The following is a 9,413-nucleotide window of genomic DNA, read 5'->3' as shown; positions in this document are numbered from 1 at the left end:
TGGGGAGACTTCTGGGGACGATCAGGCTTCATCCCAACCTCAGACGTGCAGCTCCTCAGCTGCCCGGGTGGAAAGTCTCAGGGCTGGAGGACTTCATCCTGGAGAGGAGGGAAACAATCCCCTAGGGGGGACCTCTTCTCCAGGGGACGGGCCCGTATCCAAACGCACTCAGGATACTCTTCGGCAGGAGGGGGGTCGGGGGCTTCTTGTAGTGGGGGATTCGATTATTAGAAATATAGAGAGGGGAGTTTGCAATGGATTTGAGGACCGCATGGCGACTTGCCTGCCTGGTGCAAAGGTTGTGGACATCACTTCTCGTCTAGACAGGCTGGAAGATAGTGCTGCGGAGGAAGTAGTGGTTGTGGTGCATGTCAGCACCAACAACGTGGGCAAGTGTAGCCAGGAGGTCGTGGAGGCCAAATTTAGGCTATTAGGTAGGAAGCTGAAAGCCAGGACCACAAAGGACATGTTCTCTGAAGTGCTACCTGTTCCATGCGCAGGGCCAGCTAGGCAAGTGGAGATCAGGGGTATCAATGTGTGGATAAGACGGTGGTGTAGGGAGGAGGGGTTTAGATTCGTTAGGCACTGGGGGACGTTTTGGGACAAGTGGGACCTGTACAAGAGGGACGGGCTTCACTTGAACCAGAATGGAACCAGACTGCTGGCGCATAACATAAAAAAGGTGGCAGAGTAGCTTTTAAACTGATCCCTGGGGGAAGGCTGACAGGAGCTAAGGGGCATCCAGTTCAGGACTCCTCATTCCTATGGGACGAGGATGGGGAGGTTAGAGAACAACAAGGCAAAGACAGAGTAGGAATTTTTGGTAGCATGATGGGATGTGATACACAGTTTGGCACAATGAGAGGATTCAGGGATAAAGGAGCTAATAAGCAGCCCATCCTGGGGCATTCCATGTAAAAATGCTTTTATGCAAATACCCGAAGTCTCCAAGCAAAGATGGGAGAACTGGAATGTCTGGTGACTAGGGAAAACATTGACATAGTTGGCATAATGGAAACCTGGTAGAATGCGAAAATCCGTGGGATACCGCAATCCCAGGCTATAAACGCTACAGGAGGGACAGGCAGGGGCGTGTTGGAGGTGGGGTGGCCATTTATGTTAAGGAAGGGATAGAATCCCGCAAAGTAGAGATTGAAGATGGGTCCGACTCCATAGAATCTCTGTGGGTTAAATTACCAGGCCTGAGGAGTGATGTAATACTGGGGGCATACTATTGTCCTTCAGACCAGAAATGGGAAGGGGACCTTGAAATGAGGAAACAGTTCAGGGAGGTGACAAGGAGGACAGGGTTGTAATCATGGGGGACTTCAATTATCCTCACATCGACTGGGTCAATTTGTGTTCTGGTCACAAAAAGGAGACCAGATTCCTTGACATGCTAAATGACTGTGCCTTAGAGCAGCTAGTCATGGAGCCCACCAGAGGACAGGCAACTCTGGATTTAATATTGTGCAGTACTCAGGACCTGGTTAGAGATGTCAATGTTACTGAGCTATTGGGGAACAGTGATCATGCTGCGATCCGTTTCGACATGCACGTCGGGGGAAGAATACCGGGCAAATCTTTCACAAAAACCCTTGACTTACGACGAGTGGACTTCCCTCAAATGAGGAAGCTGGTTAGAAGGAGGTTGAAAGGGAAGGTAAAAAGATTCCAATCTCCATAGAGTGCATGGAGGTTGCTCAAATCAACAGTAATAGAGGCCCAGCGGAAGTGTATACCGCAAAGGAAGAAGGGCTTGACTAAGTCCAGGAGGGTGCCTGCATGGCTAACCAGCTAAGTTATAGAGGCCGTAAAGGGCAAGGAAGCTTCCTTCCATAAATGGAAGTCTTCCCCTAATGAGGAGAATAACAAGGAACATAAACTGTGGCAAAAGAAATGTAAGAAGGTGATACGGGAGACCAAGAGAGACTATGAGAAACACATGGCCAGCAGCATTAAGGGGAATAATAAAAGCTTCTTCAAATATGTTAGAAGCAGGAAACCCGCCAGAGAAGCAGTTGGTCCTCTGGATGGTGAGGGAGGGAAAGGGGAAATAAAAGGAGACTTAGAGATGGCAGAGAAATTGAATGAGTTCTTTGCATCTGTCTTCATGGCAGAAGTCCTCAGGCAGATACTGCTGCCCGAACGGCCCCTCCTGACCGAGGAATTAAGTCAGATAGAGATTAAAAGAGAAGGTGTTTCAGACCTCATTGATAAAGATCAATAAGTCACCGGGCCCTGATGGCATCCACCCAAGAGTTATTAAGGAATTGAAGAATGAAGTTGCTGATCTCTTGACTAAAATATGCAACTTGTCCCTCAAAACAGCCACGGTGCCAGAGGATTGGAGGATAGCAAATGTCACGCCGATCTTTAAAAAGGGAAAGAGGGGCACCAGGGAAACTATAGGCCGGTCAGCCTAACATCTATACCGGGTAAGATGGTGGAATGCCTCATCAAAGATAGAATCTCAAAACACTTAGTCAAACAAACCTTGCTGTGGGAGAATCAGCATGGCTTCTGTAAGGGTAAGTCTTGCTTCACAAACCTTTTAGAATTCTTTGAAAAGGTCAACAGGCATATGGATGCAGGAGAACCCATAGACATTATATATCTGGACTTTCAGAAGGCGTTTGACACGGTCCCTCACCAAAGGCTACTGAAAAAAACTCCACAGTCAGGGAATTAGAGGGTAGGTCCTCTCATGGATTGAGAACTGGTTGAAGACCAGGAAACAGAGAGTGGGTGTCAATGGTCAATTTTCACAATGGAGAGAGGTGAAAAGCAGTGTGCCCCAAGGATCTGTCCTGGGACCAGTGCTCTTCAACCTCTTCATAAATGACCTGGAGACAGGGGGTGAGCAGTGAGGTGGCTAAGTCTGCGGACGACACCAAAATTTTCCGAGTGGTGAAGACCCGAATTGATTGTAAGGAGCTCCAGAAGGATCTCTCCAAACTGGCAGAATGGGCAGCAAAATGGCAGATGCGTTTCAATGTAAGTAAGTGTAAAGTCATGCACATTGGGGCAAAAAATCAAAACTTCACATATAGGCTAATGGGTTCTGAGCTGTCTGTGACAGATCAGGAGAGAGATCTTGGGGTGGTGGTGGACAAGTCGCTGAAAGTGTCAACCCAATGTGCGGCGGCAGTAAAGAAGACCAATTCTATGCTTGGGATCATTAGAAAAGGTATTGAGAACAAAACAGCTAATATTATACTGTTGTTGCACAAATCAATGGTAAGGCCATACCTGGAGTATTGTGTCCAGTTCTGGTCGCCGCTTCTCAAAAAGGATATAGTGGAAATGGAAAAGGTGCAAAAGAGGGCAACTAAGACGATTGCTGGGCTGGGGCACCTTCCTTATGAGGAAAGGCTACGGCGTTTGGGCCTCTTCAGCCTAGAAAAGAGGCGCCTGAGGGAGGACATGATTGAGACATACAAAATTATGCATGGGAAGGATAAAGTGGATAGAGATAAAGCTCTTTACACTCTCACATAACACCAGAACCAGGGCACATCCACTAAAATTGAGTGTTGGGAGAGTTAGGAGAGACAAAAGAAAATATTTCTTTATTCAGCGTGTGGTTTGTCTGTGGAACACCTTGCCACAGGATGTGGTGACAGCATCTGGCCTGGATGCCTTTAAAAGGGGATTGGACCAGTTTCTGGAAGAAAAATCCATTACGAGTTACAAGCCATGATGTGTATGTGCAACCTCCTGATTTTAGACATGGGCTATGTCAGGTGCAAGGGAGGGCACCAGGATGCAGGTCTCTTGTTATCAGGTGTGCTCCCTGGGGCATTTGGTGGGGCCACTGTGAGATACAGGAAGCTGGACTAGATGGGCCTATGGCCTGATCCAGTGGGGCTGTTCTTATGTTCTTAAGGTAGGAGAGGTTTCTTGAGAACTCTTTCCTCAAACTAATGAAGGTTGTACTCCAGATCTCTTGATATGGAGGTGAGGACTGGAATCAGCTTTGCAGCTTCGTTATGGAAGGGGTATCTGGGCACAGTTAACTGTGTGCTATCCCCTTAAGTACAATCAAGCTGCAGACTCCCCTTTTCCCTCTCCCCTTTTCCTTGGACTAGGAGAAATTGTGAGACAGGCCTGCCTTAGGAGCCCTGCCAATGAGCTGTGCATAACTCTGTGCACTAAACCTGCTTGCAGCCTGAAGGAGTAATCAGGGTTCAATAAAATACATTATGGTTACAAGAATCCAGTACTGATTGTGGTGAGTCTCTCCTGCCACTGGCACTAATTCCAAAAGGTGTGTGCAGTGGCATCGCTAGGGGGTGCAGAGGGTGCACGCTGCACTGGGTGACACGCAGGGAGTGGTGACATTGACTGGAGACCAAAATAGCTAAAATCGTGGTTTTTAAGAATAATACCATCATGTTATAAACCAATCAATGTGGAGTTTACAGCAGAATGCAATGAAAAAAACCAGAGTGAAATATCTCCTTTTTATCAAAAGTTATGGCCAAATAACCAGAAAAAATGCATGGAGCTCTATGGAAAGTGAAACTGAACCATATCGCGCATTTACTCTCAAGTAGGCAAACTTGCCTTAGTCCATCGGAAAGGGCAGGCTGAGAGAAATCCAACAACACCAGAATGGTTTGATCTGATGAACACAACCTCCCAAAAAGCCCAAGAAGGAAGTCCCTCCCTCCAAGCTGATGAATGCATTGAGCCCTATGGCAAGCAAAACTAAACCACACAGTCGCATTTACTTATGAGTAAGCAAACATGCCTTGGCTTGTGGTCACTAGAATGGTTCTGATCTGATGAATGTGGAGCTCAACAAATGCTCCAGAAGGGTGCCCCCCCCCCCAAAGAAGGATAAAATAGAGGCTTCAACTGGTAAGGTAAATTTTTTTCCTTTTTTTAGACTTGCAAAGCCAGGTGGATCGCGACAGTGATATGGTTTGAACTTAAGACCTTAAACTGAACTGGACACTGGGTAGGGCTGAAAACCTCATTGATTGCGGGGGGGGGGGTGTATTGCAGGCAGGCTACAGAGAAAATCACTTGGTGGAACAGGGCTGGCTTCCCCTTATTTAATTATTTGTTGTACTTTAATTTAATTATTTATAATTATGTATTTTAATTTGCTTGATGATATCACTTCCAGCCATGACATCACTTCTGGCAGGTCCTGGACAGTTTGTCATTATAAGAAATGGGTCCCACTGCTTAAAGTTTGAGAACTGCTGCAAAAAGTTGTTATTAAGGTGACATACTTGGGGGGGGGGTGACACCACTAGTGACTATAATCATAGTTTGTAAGAATAATTCCATTATGCTATATATCAATCAATGTGTGATTTCATGCAGAATGCAATGAAGCAAACTGTGTTGAAATATCTGTGGTCTATCAAAAGGTACAGCCAAAAAATCTGGGGGCTGGGGCAATGGTACATTGCCACGCCCACCACCCGGGTGTTGCCCCACCCACTGCATGGGAGGAGGTCCACCATAGGGGTGACACCCTGGCCTCCCACACAAGGTGACGTGAACCCTAGTGATGCCACTGGGTGTGTATGATACAGTTAAAACAGCTGGCAACTCAGACAACTAGCTATTTGGTAGGGAGGAAGTCCAGGCTTAACAGGATCATGCTTGTCCAGGCTCCAGCATTGACAGTGGCATTGGGGGAAGAATCACACACACATTGCCCATTCATGCATAGTTTTCCTTATTTTTTCTCAGCACCTAGGGATACATTTATGGAAGCCTGCTTCCACGCATAATATGCACTTCAAGCAGAATGGGGCAATTATATAGCAATGGTGAGAGAACGTGCACCTCACTCCTGAAACTCTGTTCCAATTTGAAACTGACTATTCTAAGCCTTGAACATTTTTTATTGTTCAGGCTCCTACTTTATTGCAGAGCTAAAGGCCCTCCCTATAGGTCTCATTACCACTTTGTAAACCTTATGTTGTTGCATTCCATTAATAAGAGAATGTTTGCTGAATTGTGGATGTCACAGATTTAGCTTGCTGCATGTGTATTTTTGCCATCTTTCAATTGGTATTTCCCCTATTGTATTTCCATTTATTTACTGTTACTATCTTGTATTTTCTATTTTTCGTTCTATTGCATATTGTATTTTTTAAAAAATCTATAAATTGTAAGCAGCCTTGGGTATCTGCTTTCAGCAGAGGAAAGGTAGGATAGAAATCTTTTAAATAAATGGAGACACAGCAGGGGGAACTTTCACATCAGCTAGGCACAATTCTGTTCGATGGAGTCAATTCACACGTTTAGCTGAGAGTCATCAGTGTCCACTAACTAAGTGATGTTCATGAATGAGTGAGTATCCCTTTCATTTGAAATTGAATTATGATTGAAAGAAGGATCTGGGTTGCTACGGCTTTAATCATGCTTTATTCTTCATTATCCGGCAGGATATTTTGCCATTTTAGAGAGTTAAAATTTGAGATCCCGCCTGTTTTCAAGAACCCAATGGCTTTATGGAAGCCATTACAAAACATGTGGTAAGCACCTCAAGCAATACATTTTGAGTGCAAGAAAGAGCAGACAATTTTGTCCAGACTCAGTAATACTGCTTAGCATTGCTAAAAGAAAACAAGGTATTTGAATGATAGTGCATAAGGGCACAGCACAATTAATTGTAAGATAAAAGGTGGGAAAGACAAAACAGAAGAAAAATGATCTGATAATGAAGGAGGGTGGACAATAGCCAGGAAGCGGGAAGAATAAAAACTATTGCCCAAACTGATACAAAATGCTGTGTTCTTTAATTAGGAACAGGTTTGTATCTGGAAACACATGCACACATACAGCTACCTGCACATAAGAAATGGAACAAAAATAGTTACGGATTCCAGAATTGTATCCCTAATAATGAAATATCAGTACTATACCAGGGCTGCAAGACCTCCCTGATGCCCGAGATGACATATCAAATGCTGTCTCCCCCCTTATCCAGTGATGTGCCAGTCTGTTCTTCCCACTCAGCAGTGTTCTAGCGCAGCATCCTCCGCCCCTCCACATTTCCTTTCCCTCTCTATCCCCCTCTTCCTTTTCCATTCCAGGGAATGGAAGGAGAAAGAGCAGTAGAGGCAAGTAGGTAGACAGAGATTCCCCACTCCCTTTAATCTGCTGCCAGGCAGCCCAATCCTGAGCTGCCCAGAGTGCTGGACTTCCGCGATGCCAAAAATGGCTGCCGCAGCATCCTGAGCACAACTGGGCAGCTGCTGTTGGCTCTGAAGAGGAAGAGACTTTTGTAAGGCAAGTAGCCCTGCAATGGGACAACATGATTCTGCGGCAACCCTTGGGTGGCCATAGAATCAACAGCCTCCATGTTGGGCAGTGAAGCCGATAAGGAGGCTCAGGATTCAGTGGAGCTGAGCTCCACCAGTCCCGCCTCACTCCAGCCCCGCTCCCTCACTCCAGTCCGCCTCCTCCTCGCCCTTTCCTCAACCTCCCTCTGTCCGTCCGTCCATCCATCCATCCCCCCACCCCAGAACGCCTGCTCCTTGCTTCCCCCCCCCCAAACCAACACCTACTTCTCTGCCACCCTGCAGTTCGGGCAACCACCTAGTAGCAAAGCACCAGCGCTGGACTGGTGCTGAGGGCTGCAAACATGCTTTATGGCACGTTTGCAACATTCACCGCTGGTGGAGCAAGCTCAGGATTGGGCTCTGAATAGTCTATCACTTCAGTTGGCTGCATGGCTGACAGTAGCAACCTATGCAAAAATAAGACCAGTCTGAACACCCCCCCCCCAATACCCTCCTTTGTATAGCCAAGTTCTATTCACATTTCCAAAATATGCAGTTTCCCTCTTCCCAACCAGCAAAGCTATCACCAGCCTGTCCACAACACAGTGAACATTTCCATTTGGGGACACTGTAACCTAAAATCATATTTCTGATTAAATAATAGAAAGTGATGTCATTATTCCATTATTCAGCATTATATTTAATTCATTACAATCTTCAATTTTTTAAATGCATCTAAGGCTATATAGCAGAACCACTAATCAGCTGCATTGAAGAATGCGGGAAGTTTCCAGGAGAATTTAGGTCAATCTTGCAGTCGCTCACACTCAGGGCCTCAATTATACTATGACTGTTATACACATAAATTAGGCACAGTATTTGATGTTGTGTGATTATTTATTGAAAGAACCTACCACTGTGTTTCTGCCAGAATAACAAATTAAGCTTGACCTGAGAACCTTACCTCTGAAATTGCAAATTGCTGGGTGTGTGGAACTTGGGCGCTTTCTTCTGAATACTGTTTTAAATACTCTTCCAGCTGTGACAAACAAAATGTAATACAGCAGAATTAATTTCTTCCTTTAAACGCCAGACTTTGACATTTGAAACTGAACTTTTGTCATGTTAAAAAAGCACATAGCCTGCTGACTGCAATGGCTTTCAAAACCCAGGCCTAAGGTAGTCGCCACACCTTGCCTCATTATAAGGTTCCTTAGGGGGAATCCCACACCAAACTGATTATCTCCAATATGTATACTGGCTTGACAACACTGGCCCCAGTATTAACCAGTCTGCTTTTCCAACGGATAGGTGCCAATCACTGGTGTCATTAAGGTTTGTGTCACTCGGTGTGAGAGGCCAGCATGACATCCCTACGATGGACTTCCTTCCATGCAGTGGGTGGGGCAATGCCCCAAGCAGTGGGTGTGGTGATGTATCATTGCCCTGCCCCCCCCCCTGGATTTTTGGCTATAGCTTTTGATAGAATAGAGATATTTCAACACAGTTTGACAACATGGCGACACATGTTCTCTAGAAACATGCAGCCATACGTGCAGTGCTTGCAGGGAACATGCACAGTTCACAGAGGGCAGCAGTGAGGCCCAACATGACTAGCCAGTCACCTGAACAACCTAGGTATGTTGGGCAGGAGGTCTGGTCTAGAGGGTAGAGCCTCCGTTAGCCTGAAGATAACATCAGAAGGTCGCCAGTTCGAGGACACCGGCAGCTCCCCGAACGGCTGAGAATGGCGAGACCTTGAAGCAGCTGACAAGCCCAGCTGAGGGATTCCACCTGCTCTTGGTGTGAACAAGAAGCGTCTTGGCTGCCCTCCATGTGAGAGATGGAGCTACTTGTCAGCCTGCCTGTCAGAACTGGAGGCCAGAAGTGACACCAAACCAGGAAGATCCATTCTGAAATGTTGTTGGTTCTTGAAAGAGAGAACCTCTATGTTTGTAAAAAATCCCCTTGAGGGATTTAGAAATGCCTGTCTATGTAAACCGCCTTGAACAAAGTCAGAGGAGTAATCCGATGACCAGAAAGGTGGTATATAAAGACCTAGTTATTATTATTATTATTATACATCTCAATTATTATTATACATCTCCGAACATACCTGAGAATCCTCTGCAACTTGAGATGCCAGGTCGGATGAAT

This window comes from Tiliqua scincoides, chromosome 7 (genome assembly GCF_035046505.1).
Source record: "Tiliqua scincoides isolate rTilSci1 chromosome 7, rTilSci1.hap2, whole genome shotgun sequence".
Lineage (NCBI taxonomy): Eukaryota > Metazoa > Chordata > Lepidosauria > Squamata > Scincidae > Tiliqua > Tiliqua scincoides.
This window is presented reverse-complemented; position numbering follows the sequence as displayed.